This window comes from Hemicordylus capensis, chromosome 5, assembly GCF_027244095.1.
Source record: "Hemicordylus capensis ecotype Gifberg chromosome 5, rHemCap1.1.pri, whole genome shotgun sequence".
Lineage (NCBI taxonomy): Eukaryota > Metazoa > Chordata > Lepidosauria > Squamata > Cordylidae > Hemicordylus > Hemicordylus capensis.
Genome location: NC_069661.1, coordinates 87632712 through 87647627, shown reverse-complemented (window position 1 = coordinate 87647627; position 14916 = coordinate 87632712).

Here is a 14916-nt window from a genome sequence, read left to right as displayed (position 1 = left end):
GTGTGTTGTTACTAGCTGAGCTTATTCTGCCCGGCTCCCAGAAGCCTCCCTATTTACAGCTGCATCTCCAGGCTTGGAGATTGCACTTTTGCTATGCTCAGAAGCTGCACCACAATGTGAGCTCCCAGTTTATGTTATACATGGGGACAAGTCACTTATTTGGCAGTGGACTGGTTGCCCCTAGATTTGGACTGCAAGTAACACAAATTGCAAAGGGGATTAGCTTCACACACCCTCTCCCTATATGGGGGCCCAGCTAAGCAGACTCTAGAACTAGCCATTGCGAGTTATCTGGCATCCAAGGTCATTTTGGATTTAGTATGAACACTAAAACTCCCCTCATCCTCTCGCAAAAGAGATAATACCTGTTGCAAATGAAGCAATTAGGCTAGGAAGGGAAGGCAAATAAGACAGGTGCTGCAGCAGTCTCCATCACAAAAGGAGTGAGTCAGTGATGTAACTTTGAAAGTGTGCCTATTGAACCTTTTGATAGAATTATTGGAAGAGTCAGTCCCAGCACAGGATACTCTTTTTGACGCACCTGCATACTCTAGTTTTCATTACAATTAACCCTTCATACAATAGGCTATTCACAACCTGTCCTACCCAGGAAGGACGATCAGACACACTGCATTCCATGCCAGCCCATCCGGGCTCTTCTATTCAGCAAAGTATGACAACAGAAAAGTGCCCCAAAGGCACATTTTAGGATATAAGTATCCCTAACTCCATGACCCAGTATGCTCTCACATGTCTATCACTGGATAATCCAACTGCAGAAGACTGCAACACGTGTGTTCCCCTTTCCATCCTACTGGGGACTCCATCGTGTACTCCCTTGTGCTTTACACTGGGGACTCCAACTGTAAGACATCTTTGTGCTCCCCTTGTGCTTTACACTGGGGACTCCACTGCCACAAGTATTCCCCTCTACATTGGGGCCACCCCAGCTGAAGTCACTACCTGCCAGGCCAGTTCACTGCCCTCACGCTGAGACTCAGCTCATTGTGTCTGGTTTTAGATTGGCCCCCCGCTGATCTATCCAGCTGGCCTCACGCTGGAACTCTCCTCATGAGGAACCCCACTAACTCCTTCAACTCTCCTAGTCCCCACTTTGCCACACCAGACAGACGTTAGTCTCCAGCTGCCCAAGTCAGATCTTTGTGAGGACAGGTGATATAGCCTCTTGCCCGGCTCCTTCAGGACTGAATCTATCCCTTTCTCTTATTTCTGAAACCTTGCCCCTCTATATTAAAGTACCTCTCTCTAGCCCGCCTGGATTTACACACAATTTGGAACTTTAAGCTAAATGTGCCTTACAATAGTCTCTTTTTAAACATATTTTTATTGCTTTTATGTTAGGACCACCTAGTAACTTAGTCTTACTACTTTAATTATTTTTCTTTCAATAAGCTCCTTTTGTTAATTAAAACCTCTCTCCCAAGTCGGTTTTTTTGAGTTCAGATGCTTGCACAAATTAAAATTGCTTGGAATTGCTTCCCCTTTTGAGCTAAATTCCCCAGATTTTCCCAAACTGGGGGTGCTGACCAAACACCCTCGAGACAGTTCCATCAACAGTGTATATGTGCATGTGTATACATACCCATATGTAGTGATGTTCTACACAATTGTTTCTGTGTAACATGAAGACCCAAAATTACATCAAGAGTGTGAGCAGGGCCATCTCTAGCAGGTTGCAGGGCTGGGGGCAAATTAGCATGTGCAGGGCCTCCTTAACGTTTCATACGATTACAAAATCATATTGACTGATGACATACTGTGAGTGAGTTTGTTTCAAGATTGTAAGCTCCTTTGGAGCAGAGAATCCTTTTCTTATACACTTTGAGACGTTTACAGGACTATTTGCACAAGTGCATACAAACTGCTAAGAGCCATCTCAAATCTATCAGAACAAATCAAGTAAGGTTTGAGACTTCAGGCAGAGTCCCATTTTTTTAACATTCTGCTTTGTGAAAAACTCCCTGCAAGTAAGAAGCAGGGGGAGAGGCTCTAGCACAGCCCACTCTCTGCTGTGCTACTGTAGTTTTTCACTTAAAGGGCATCTTTTACACAGGGGAGCATTAAAGAAATGTGACTGCAGTCTAAAGTGGTGCTCAGAGCAACTTATTATGCTCCATTCTGCAGGCCTTGGCATAATTAGAGTTCTAAACCCTGCTAAAGCATTAACCCACTCCCTGTGTAAATATTTTTCAGCATGAATGCTCCAGCACTTTTCACATTGTAAATTAGTTGAAAGGAAAGGAAAGGTTGTGTTGTCGAGTGGGTGTCTTGTTCAAAAGTAAAATAAAGTGTGCCATCGAGTCGATGTCGACTCCTGGCAACCACAGAGCCTTGTGGTTGTCTTTGGTAGAATACAGGAGACGCTTACCATTGCCATCTCCTGCACAGTATGAGATGATGCCTTCCAGCATCTTTCCTATATCACCGCTGCCCGATATAGGTGTTTTCCATAGTCTGGGGATCCGTACCAGTGGGGATTCGAACCGGCAACCTCTGGCTTGCAATTCAAGTCATTTCCCCACTGTGCCATTAGGTGGCTATTTGGTCAATAAGAGCTCGTAAATAATTAAAGAAAGTGTATTTACAATTAATGACCCCCTGACAATTAAAACTCTTCATTTTTAAGTTTAATGTCCTTTGAAGAACAAAATATTTAACAAATGCACATCACTTCAGCAATGCCTTGAATAATCAAAGGGGAAGTAAGTAAGCAGGCTCTATTCAGTGTGAAAATAGGGAAAATGCTCTCACTTCTTCAAAATAAATATGTAGGAATAGTCATGCTATGCTACCTTTTAAATTTTTTCTTAAAAGTTTAACAATAATTCCTCCTGGAATCAAATAAATAAGCAAAACATTGCAAAAAGCTCTGGAATTGGAGCCCCCACAATGATATCATCATTCAACTCTACTTTGGAGGAAACTGCCCCTTTTTCATAGAAAAGAAAATGTATTAATCTTCTTTTCTTTTCTTTTGCACCCCATGATATACATCTGGAATGGCTGAGCAGAAAGTTCTCAGAATGTTAATGATTATTTTACTCATGGCAGAAAATGCCCTAGCAAGTCCACTTCTTGTGTGCAGTTTTAAAGTCTTTTCCCAGCTATTCCAGAATTATTATAACATAGCAAGTTATCATTAATTTAGCATGGTGATGAGGAGTCCTACTTGCTATAACTAGATCTTGCTATGTTACAATAATATAATAATAACTTGCTGTGTTATAAGAGGGCCTCTGAAGGAAGCCGTACTCCTTCAGAGGCACACTGGCCATGGCTAAGCAGAGGCTGCAAAAGCAAGCAAGCAAGCAAACTCCCTCACCCACTGCAATCCACCAGCCTCTCACCTTAGAAGCTGCTGATAAATGTGTGTCTCCACACTCACTTAGGCCTCCCTCTCAAGTAGCACAAGCAGGCAGCAACCATGGGCAGGCAGGCTGAGGAGGATTGCAATCACGAAGAGCGAACAATGCAAGACAAACAAATGGATGGATGGACAGAAGGGTGGGTAGTGAAGGGATGGAGAGCAGCAACAAGGAGCAGTAGAGCCAGATGCAGCTCGAAAATGGCATGTTGTCAGGATGTCAATATACTTATTTCCAAGTTGCTGCTGCTGCCTGCTGCCAATTGGCCCCAGCCCTGCACTCCCCCAGGCTCTGATCTCTATCTTTCCTGTCTCTTCCAACCACGCCAGCACACTCTTTTTCACAGCCAGCGGGCAGCCATGCCCTACACACCCTCCTCCCCCGCACTATATGCACTCTTTCTCCCTGCTCCACTGCCTGGGAAGCACAGGAAGCACACACAGAGATCCTCTTCTTCCATTTCCCACTTGTTCACTCGCAGCTGCTGCATGGCTTAGAGGATTAATTCAGATGAATTGAACTAATCTCAGTAACCCACATTAAGCTTAGACTTGACCGATTGTGTGGACCAGGCTGGAGACAAAGATTGACAGATGTTACTGAAATGCAGCTGTGGGGAGCTGTGAATTTGCTCAAAGTAGCAGGATGGGGAGGGATGCTCAATCCTTTGCTCTCATGTCACTTTTCCGAGCACAGATCCAAACTCTCCTCCCCATGCTGTTTGCCACATGAGGAGAAAATACAGTTACCTCTATTTTGCCTCCATGGGTCAAATAGCACTGGAGAAGGCAAGGGCAAAAGTATTTTTCCCTCTCTCTCTCTCTTGCTGCTCCTCCAACAAAATTTACCACTCTACTGCTGTGGTTGCTTATAATTTGTTGTATTATTGTCAGAAGAGCCAGTCACAGATCTTCCAAATAATGGTTGCTTTGGCTCTGTATTATACTCCGTTGCTTAGAATGAGACATGGCTGGTAATAAAACAGCAGATGTTAGTAGAAAAGTTTTTAAAGGATAAGGTTCCATCTTGGCTCTTTCAGGAGGGTCAAATATCTAGTATCTTGATATGGAAGAAGTGAAAATAATCCAACCCAATAACAAATTTAAACCTTTTACTCATATTGCCTGATCCTTTAAGCCCTGACCTTTTAATGAGAAGTGAAATGGGGAAGTTTTCAGTTTCTTCTATCGGTTATGGTTTAACACTAAATGGCTGGATTTAGAATTGAGAGAAAAGAAACAAGAAAATCATCTGCAGTCCCAACAACCGTTGCCTTGAAAACATGTCTTAAGCAGCCCTGGTGAGGTAACACAACACGACAGCTAGGTGTCCCCCTTTATTAATTCTATTGTCAGAAAACCTCCACACAAAGGCTTAGTAAACACTTTCTGGTTATCCCCCCTCCTCCCCATCTCAGGTGCACACAACTTTCTTTCTAATTTAAACTAGTCTGCAATTGCAGTTTGTTGGTCTTGCAATAGTTATTTTTATTGGGAAAGGTTAGACAAGCGTTCAAGTTGTCTCCCTGATGCAGAGTAACAAAGTTTGCTGATAACAGGTTTCCTCCCAAATACTTTATAAAAATAATTTTTTTTAAAAAAGGTCTAGTGCTTTACTTTTTACAGAGAAAAAACTGAGGGAAACCAAGGCCTGATTCATATGTGCAACTAGCCCTATGAGTGTATACTTGAAATGCAAGGCCTGATTATACTTGATAAGCAAGTACACATGGAGAGTTTCCAGACAGGGCTTTTAGCTCACATTTCTCCACCAGAATGGAGGGTATGCATTCAAACATCAGGCAGATTTACCCCAAAGTCTGTGTGCATCATATCAGAGGGCACTCTATACACAATTTGGGGATTTCCCTGTCTATTGGAGCCTAGCCCAATTTATGTCCTGGGTTAAAAAACCTGTTGTATCAGAGTATCCAATACACCCCAAATACACAGTTTTGCACAGTACAGCCTGCTGTTTGGAAAAGCTCCTGGCAGCATGTTAACACTGGTTTTCTATCCAGTTCTGGCTATTTTAATTATGCCAGTGCAATGGCTCTTTTTATCACAAAACAAGGACTTTTTGAATAAAAATCCTTAAAATCATGATAAAAGATTCCTTGGTTCCTCTGTCTGTGACAAATACAGTAATCTGAAGCTCTTACTCCTCTGCTAAGTCATGTCTTGGGTTTTAAGATATATGCTTGCACTTCTTTGTTTTCTAAAAGCTAACTGCTATCCCCTGCTAACTGGGCAAAGAGGCACCTTTTAATGTGGTGATTCTCTTTATTGAGCAGAGGTAGAGTAATTGGCCCTATCAACCCCCAGCACAGTACCTCCAGTGACTGTTGCTGGTTTCTGTCTTATGTTTCTTTTTAGACTGTGAACCCTTTGCAGGGAGGGAACCAACTTATTGTTGTTGTTGTTGTTTACACAGTCAGACAGGTGTTATTGACTGGTTTGTTTTATCCAGACATCGAGTCCTTCCCAAGGACCTGGGATGGCTGAATTTTATTATCAATAATGTTGTTGCTGTTTTTATTATTATAGATATCATCACAGAATATAGGCTGTTCCCAGTAATGTTGCTTTTTGTAACTGGCGGATGGTGATTTCTGTGGCGTTGAGGTGCTCTTCAAGTGGTTTTGGAATTGTACCTAGGGCGCCAATTACCACTGGGATTATTTTGGCCTTCTTCTGCCACAGCCTTTCAATTTCAATTTGTAGATCTTTGTATTTTGTTATTTTTGTTGTTGTTGTTGTTATTTCTTTTCTGTGTAAACCGCTCTGAGCCATTTTTGGAAGGACAGTATAGAAATCGAATGAATGAATGAATGAATGAAAGCTTCTCAAAGAAAGAGCATTTCTATAACAATGAAAATAGCAGTTTGTGCTTCTTCAAGGAGAAAATACAATATTCAGCATGTATTATAGTTCTGGATATGTGTGGGAAGAGAACAGGGGCATAGCAGCTATTGAGCAAGCGGGTTCAAAGTACCCGGGCTGCTATGTCCCAGGGCCTACACCTGGCACCCCAGCCACACCTCTGCATCTGACATCAGTTGCCACATTAGCAAACGGGGCCATGCCCCCCATTCAGAAGTAAAATTCAGCCAGTACCACATTTGCAGCATGGCCGGGATGGCTTCTCCCTGCTTGCAAAAGCAAGGGAGAGGCATTCCCGATTAGGCTGGGAGCCCAGCACTGGGTGAAACTTCACAAAAACGGAGCCAGCTTTTACAAGCAGGGAGAAACCATCCTGGCCATACTATAAATGCGGCACTGGACAAATTTTACTTCCAAATGGGTCATGCAGCCCTGCTTGCTAACAAAGGGCACGCCCCCTGTGTCTGACATCATATTCAGGGGTGTCTGACATCCAATGCAGGGGGAATGGGGTGGCAGTGGCCGCTGGCGGCAGGCTGGATGGGCTGTCGGCGTCTTCGCCACACCACTGGAAGAGTAATAAAATTTTAGGAGGAACAATGTTAGCAAGAATGCCTGTTGAGGTCTGAAAAGAGTATTATGCTCTCTCTACAAAGACAACAAATGTTGCCCCCCCAAAAAATGTTGCATCCCTTAAGGCTGTGTGCAGGTTCAGTGGACAATTTACTGTGGGGGAAATTAAGCCAAATGTGACACCGAAGCTCCAATGCATACCCACACCAGCACACCGCTGGTTTGCTCCAAATGAAACATGGCTGAACTGGGTGAAATTCTTGCAAAATGATTCAGTTGCTTCAGCTCCTCCCCACCTCCTGTGGTATCTAGCTGGCAGGTACAGACAGCATCAGACTGGCTCTTGTTATTTTCAACTGAGTGGGGTGAAGGAATTACAAGCAACTTCCACTGTGTCATTTTAAAATGAATCCAGGAAGCAGCAGAAGCAGCACCTTCTTCTTCCTTCTTCCTCTTCTTCTTCTTCCTTCTTCTTCATGTGTGGCGGGTATTTCTTCCCCTGGGTGCTTTCTAGATTACATGTTGTTCAGCAGTAAAATGCTTTGGCTTGGCAGGATCATTTTGAAAATGTAAATAGCTTGTGCAACCCTCCTACAATGGGAAAATACAATACAGTTATTTATTTGCAACACACATGCAATGTTGTTGGACTAAAACACAAGGATAAAAAAGGAAAAGAAAGCATCGGAAATTTGAATGGCACCTTGCTGACAGCACAGGGACTGCGATGTCAAAGCACAGGCAGTACGGAAGCACACTTAACGGACACGTAGTGACACTGTTGTAGGGTGCAATCTGGAAAGCGCCCTGCAGTTCTGAGAAAGGCAAAAGATTTCCAGGGGAGGGGAGGGGTGAAGCTTCAGCCCCAAATTGATAACTGAAGTGTCTCTTAGGTCCTAGCTGAAGCAAAGTAGGACCCTCAAATTGAATTCACCCTGAAGCACCAAGGCGACTCATGTATCGAAGTGGAGATGGTTCACAAAGCTCTAGTATCACCAGTCCCCAAGAGGTGATCGTCTTCAGGGCTCCTACCAGCTTGCAGCAGAAGCTTTGTAATGCTTTTTAGGTAGGCAAAGAGGAATTTTGTGAGCGAGAGTTAAAAAGGATAGTTTTTCTTTCCTACCTTGTTGAGGCCTTCCTTGTTGTGCAATAAAGCAAACAAGCTGAACCCGCACAGTCATAGGCAGAACTGGGGGGGCAGGCAGGGCACGTGCCCTAGGCGCCACTGAGGTGGGGGCGCCATGCCAGTTCCTGCCACCCCCACCCCATTGCCCACCTGCCCAGCCCCCGGGCCCCTCAGCCACTTGCCTCCAGCTCCGGCCTAGGATCGGCAATGAGGCCCAGGATCGGAGCAGCCTGCAAACTGCAGAGCTCTTCTCTGCCCGCCTCTCAGCTGATCGGTGGGTGGGCGGGGCTTCCAGAGAGGCCTCCGAGTAGGCCTCCCTGAAGCCTGTACTCGGCTGGCCCCAGCAAGCCAGGAAGGAGGAAGCAGGCAGAGTTCTCTGCAGCAGCAGACCCTCTGCCCAGATTATCCAGCACAGCTTTTGCCAGGTAGGCTGTGAATTCCTTTTTGTGGTCCCCCCCCACCCCTATAGGAATCTGCTTGCCATAGGGCTTTGATATGGGGGAGTGGGGCGAGAATGAGAAGTCTCTGAATATTTAATTTAAAACAGACTGGAAAATGTGCTGGCTTTAAAAACAAAAACTATCTAAAAAGGCCTATAAGTGGCTTGTTTCAGGGCAGAAAATTACAAAAACTTCTAGAACAAGTATATTTTATTTATTTTCATTCATTCATTCATAAATGCACTTATGTTCAAGTTGTTTTGCAACCCAGAAGGTCTGAGTGAGTACTGTGAAGCATGTGTTGTGCTTTTATTTTATTTTATTTTATTTTATTTTTCTTGTGTGTGAACTGCTCCCCAATAACTTGCAGGGACTTCAGGGTAAATCTGGCCAACATGTGAATGCAGCACCTCCATTCCAGAGGAGATGTGTGTTAAAGGGCTTTAAAAGCCTCGTGTGAAAAACCTCCTGGAATCAAACTTTACTGAATTTGTTCAAAATTCTGAGAAAACAAACATAGGCTCACCCTGCATGGTTGAGAGTCTCCTTTGCTAATCTGCAGCAAGGGGGCCATTTTAATAATTAGCGTTGCTAGTGTGTTCTAGGCATTAAAAGTAGCACAAATATATAGTACTCAATGTATATCACTATATACTGTGAAGTGTGCATGTGTGTATTCAGTGAAATGTATTTCCAGGCAGCATACTTATTTTGAAATATCAGACTTAAATCCTTGGGGGCCTGGGGTGCGTGGAGGCCCTGGACTTTGAGGGGCTGGGGGCCCATTTTAAAATCTCATCTTGGCCCATTCCAACCTTGCTATGCCCCTGGCGGTCACTACACATGTGTTTCTGCACAACACCTGCACAGAAGAAACTTCCATGTGGAAAATGTGTCTCTTGTAAATTGATCCTGAATTTTCCATCCATGACTGGGATATCTGAGAGTTAGAGTCAATAATAAAAGAACAGCACACTGCTTGTGACAGGAAGGGGCAAATTACAATGATTTCTTAGTCTGGCAGGGGCTGGTTTTGGCCCTGGCAGAACTTGGCTGTCTGCTCCTGTTGCAAATGCCTCTGTCTAGTGTGGCAAACTAATGTATCCTCCTCCCTCTTGGTGTCAAAGTAAGCACTAGTGTGGTGAATGCACATATACCCCATCATGAGCCAACAGTCATCATAAGACAAAGGCTGGCAGGAATCATTCACTGGTTTATAGACACACACACCCCAACACCTTCTTCTTCCCCTATTTTGCTAGTGGCTATTTGGGCAGGTGATCCTCTAGGACAAAGTCATGTTTTTTAAAGAATGAGATGAGACAGAGAAAATGACACTTGGAATCCTCGCATAACTCCTGACTGTTGTTCTAAGTCTTTTACAGAGATGGCTCATGTTTTCAGGTTTTGATCAACAACCATGTCTAGATGGTACAGTGTTCCTTTTAACAGGGATTTCCAAATATTGTTGACTACAAGTCCCATCATTCCTGTTTGGACAGGGGCGCAATTTCAGTGCTTGCCCTAGGCGCTATTTTCCCTAGTTACGCCTCTGCGCACAGTGCATCTGTGCACTAGTACTAGTGCAAATGCGCTCAGCCTTTGGTAGGGCTACGGAAGGCCCCCTCACTCAGCCTCCCTTCCAGAAACTTCGCTCTGCCTTGCCTCCCCCCTCCCTCACCATTTGTTCCTCTCCCCCAGCCCACCTTTTGATTCCGGCATTTATCATGCTGCCCTCAGAGTCTCTCAACTGTCTGCCTGTAAAGAGCAGACTGACTTAAGAAATAAAAGTTGACCTTGCTTGGGTTTTTTGTTTGTTTGTTTAAAGCCTTTAAGAGCATAGTTTCTGGCTGCTGATAAAGAAGAGAGGTCCCTTTGAACTTCACAGTGGAGGAGTGTGGTATTTGTATTTGGAGCTCTGGGTTTACATGGCCCTTGGCCAATTGTTCATAGATGCCCTCTGATTTTATTCCCGATGCCTCTCTTCCCCATTTAAAGCAACTCTGTAAACTTGCTGGCCAGGGAAGAGAGTTTTAAACCTCACTATTCACATCCCAACACTAATTCCACCTGCCTACAGGATACTTACCCTATCACCCTCCATTCCCCCCCGCCCCGCCCATCCACTTCTAACAACTCCTTCAGGCTCAGTTGCTCTCAACCACAGACTTAATTGATAGGCAGACTGTGTGTGTTTACTGTAATTCCGATTTCTCTAAAAATCTTTTTTCTCTCTCCACCCAAGGCAGGAATGAGAGCTACCCATGGAAAACAATGGAGAAATCTAGGATTTCACTGCAACCATGTCTAGGCAGCAGTGCACCTGCTCTCCCCTCCCCACAAAAGTTACCTGTAAAGACAAGAATTCAAAAAATGAGATTAGTAGCATTCTGGACATTCACAGGACCCTCAGGAATGTTTAAATAACATTTCGCTCTTTTAGTTTACAAAGATATACACTTTGCCCATCCAGGAAAATGGAGAAGAAAATACTTTACATTTGAGCAGATTCCATTTGCTTCCAAAAGGAAGCTCAGGTCTTCAAGTGCCTATTAGTATGGAGAATAGAGGAGGTGGGAAAAAGAAGGGGAAATAAGTCTTCCTAAATATAACGGTTTCTTTGGAAACTTTTAAAAAAGAGAAACATAATTCACAAAATTTGCATTCATTCTTCATCTATCTGTATCCCGTACCATTCTTCAAGAGACCCTGGAGCTGCATTTTAGCTTCACAACAATGTGAATTAGATTAGTCTGAGAGATATAACTTGTACAAAGTCAGTATGCTCCAGAGCTTTTCCATATCCAAGTACACAGTTGTTACTAAAAAAAGGGAAACCTAGTATATTGTGTACTATTAAATTCATCAAAATAGCTGGTCATAAAAGTGCATGGAAATTAATTTACAACAAATTTTAAAAGATCACAGAGACACTAATTATAAAGATAAACGGAATATAATATTTAAATTACAAATGTATAATGTTGTTTCAAATTACATTTGAAACTGTAAAATTTGCCATAACAGATTTTTAAAATATTACATTTATTTGTTTGTTTGTTTGTTTATTTAAATATACCACCCTTCCAAAAATGGCTCAGGATAGTTTACATCAAAGTAAAAACAACTCAAATCAATTCACAATTAAAATCAAAACTGTAACAGCAGCATAAAACCAATTAACAGTTAAAACATTTAAACAGTTTTAAAAACTCGAGAACTTGGCACACACTCGGCAGGCGATCGGGGGGGGGGGGGGTTGGGGGATGCCACTTTTTGGCACCCCCCACGTGACCCGCCGGGGTGGCACCCAGGGCACGTGCCCTGCCTGCCCCCTATTGTTACGCCCCTGAGTGTAACCCCATCCATCACAGGAAGATCTAACTCATCCTTCAAATTCTGAGCCCCTACAATGAGCACCTCCGTCTTGCTTGGATTCAGCTTCAATGTGTTATCCCTCATTTTATATAGAGAGATAGATTCCTCTCCTCTACAATCAAGAACATCTTTCAACCAGTAACAGTTGCATTCCAACCGACCTTAACAATCATAGGCTCCTCCTCCCTATCTGCATATGGAATCCCCCTCGCAAACTCTTGTGAGAGCTGCCACACACAGGATTAGCCATGGGTATGCCTTAGAGAATTATATAGAGAGATACTATAGAAGAAAGCAAACATATCATACAGTGTAATTGATTGATTGACTACCTAAATTTTACTCCCTAGATGTATACATTTTCTGCAACCTCTCTAGCATAGCACACTCTAGCCCCACTACTTGTTGTGTAAAGTGCTCCCTCAGTGCAGGGGTACAGACAAAATGATCTTCAGTTGCATAGGAACATAGGAAGCTGCCATATACTGAATCAGACCATAGGTCCATCTAGCTAAGTATTGTCTACACAGACTGGCAGCAGCTGCCTTCTGGTTCTACATTTTTACAGTCAAATGATAGCACAGAAGCAAGAATGAACTACAGTTGTTACAAATGCTTAAAGATTTAGAGACACCACTTCAGAATTTAACTGGAATGGTGCACCTAGATTGTGTTGATGGTTTTGCAAATCTCAATGGTATTTCACAATCCTTGAAGGCCTTGCAGATTGATCCTATGGTTTGTCATGCAAGGGGCCATGCACTCATGCAAAAGCTGCAAGGTACAGGTTTGCATCTGCGCAAAAAATATCCAGGGCACTCCATTGGTGCAGCAACTCAGGGCATTGCAACAATGCTAATCAAATCTATGCAAGTCCTTGTATAAGTCGCATGTGGTGGAACAGAGGAACAGAGGAAGCCTCATTGGCTGCATGCTGAAATTTGTATTTTTAATTTCCCTCCTCCCCTCATGGCCTTTTCCTCACTCCTGTTCAGAGGCCCTTTTACAGGCCTCTGAACAGGTTCAAACACAGGGCTGTTCGGAGGCTTGAAGGTCGGGAGAGATAACTTTAAGGGTGGGGGAAGGTGCACTTACCCGTCCCTCCACTTCCCCCCACCGGCACTCCATTAGTAAGGGCTCCATCGGGGCAGCAGCATACCTCCCTGCCGCCCCCTTCCCGCTTAGGCCAGAAGCGCCAGGTGCGTGTGCACATGCCAGGCATGTGTGTGCACACTTGACATGCACGTGCACGAGCACAGCATGTACATGCACAGCCGACACTTCCAGTCACAGAGGGAATGGGATGGCAGGGAGCTAAGCTGCCGCCCCAATGGAGCCTTTACTAACGGAGCCGCCCCAACGGAGCCTTCATTAACAGGGGGAAAGCGGGGGATGTAAGTGCACCCTCCCCCAGTTATCCCCCACTCGGTTCCGTGCACATCCCTACTTCCTGCTTCTCTGCAAACAGCAACGCCGCTTTCTCATCCTGCCCCACTTTCTTTCTCCCCCTGCACGCACGCACACCCAGCTCCTCACAATGCCAGAACAGCTCCCATCAGCCTGGAGGACAGATCATGGAAGTTCCCAGGCCTGGAGCAAGTTCAGTGGTTGGGCCTGGCAGTTCCTGCGTCAGGGCATGGGCCCAGGCAGGCTGCATATGTTGGGGTTTGTGATTTAGCAAAGCGCCAAAAGAAGCTACCCACTCCAGTTACAGGGTAGAGTGCTGAGTTTAGCTGTTGCAGTTATTTAAATAACATGCATGGAGATTGTTGTACAATCTAAACTAAATAGATTTATTGGTGAAGTACATTTGAGATAGGAAAGACCCAGTCCTATCTATCAGCTACATAATGGATAGGTAGGGAGAGAGATTTGTTTCCATCTGTTCTCTAAGAGGAAAGGAAGAGGACTGACTCACTACAGGAAGTACCTGAGTCAGGGGTCATAGAGTAGAGGCAAGCAGGGACTGGTAAGGAGACACTAACTACCTCTATTCCCAATGCCACTAGTGTGTGTTAGTTAGTTGTTTATTTACGATCTTAGATCAAACAGCAATAGAAACAGAATATACTCAGTAAAGACAGAAAACGAAAACAAAATCTAAAATGTTATCAGATACATAAAATCAAGAACCTTTGACAGTAACCGATTGCTGTGCTCTAGCCTCTCTTAGTTTGATCAATGTATAACAGAATTTGGCAACTGCCAAGGATATTGTTGGGTCCCTATCTTCTAATAAACGTGTAAGAATCGTCTCCGCTGAGTGGCTTTTGAGACCTTTCAGGTACTGGGATAAAAATAAATCTCTTTCATCGGTATAAAGTGGGCAATATAACAGTGAATGCATCAATGTTTCGGGAGCAGATCCGCAAGGGCATAGTCTCTCCTCATAGGGTTTTCTCTCAAATTTCCCTGATAACATCGCTGAGGGTAGAGCATTCAGGCGAGCTCTTGTAAACGCCCAGCGAAGTTTTGGTGAATAGCTTGTATAAAAATAAGAGGCTATGACCCAATCTTTCTTGGTGCTTAGGAGTTGTAGGGGCCTATTTGTAGAGGCCCTTTCCTCGTGGAAGTTTATGTCCCTGAGCCTTTGTTTAACTAGGCATCTTGCCGTTGACTCGCCATACTCACAGTTGTGCTGGGCAATGCCCCTAGTGATAATTAGGATAGTTGGTGCAAAAGGTCGATGCACTGGAACTCCATCTCTGTCAGCACATTTGCTGCAATAGATACACCACACCAGCACCCTATTATTATTAATTAATTAATCAAGAAGCAGAGTTTGATCTTCTTTCTGAAGGAGATGCAGACACCTCTTTTCCTTGGCCACTAAGTTGTCCCCAACAGCTGTTCACAACCAACAGCCCTCACAAGACTTGACCATGTGGCTGTTTCCTCGAGAGTCACATCCATAAGGTTAAGGAAAGCTGGTTCCTCACCACCATCTCTTTTTCATTTGCAACATAAAGTCCTTCCCCCTCTACTCCAGCCACTCTGATTGGCTGCCACTGAGCAGTCAATCAGCATGATGCCATCAATTTGGTTCTCAGGGTATTTAATGTGACACCCACCTTTTGAAAATAAAGGCAAGCCATGTAATTGGCTCCTGTCTTATTAATATCCAAATTAGA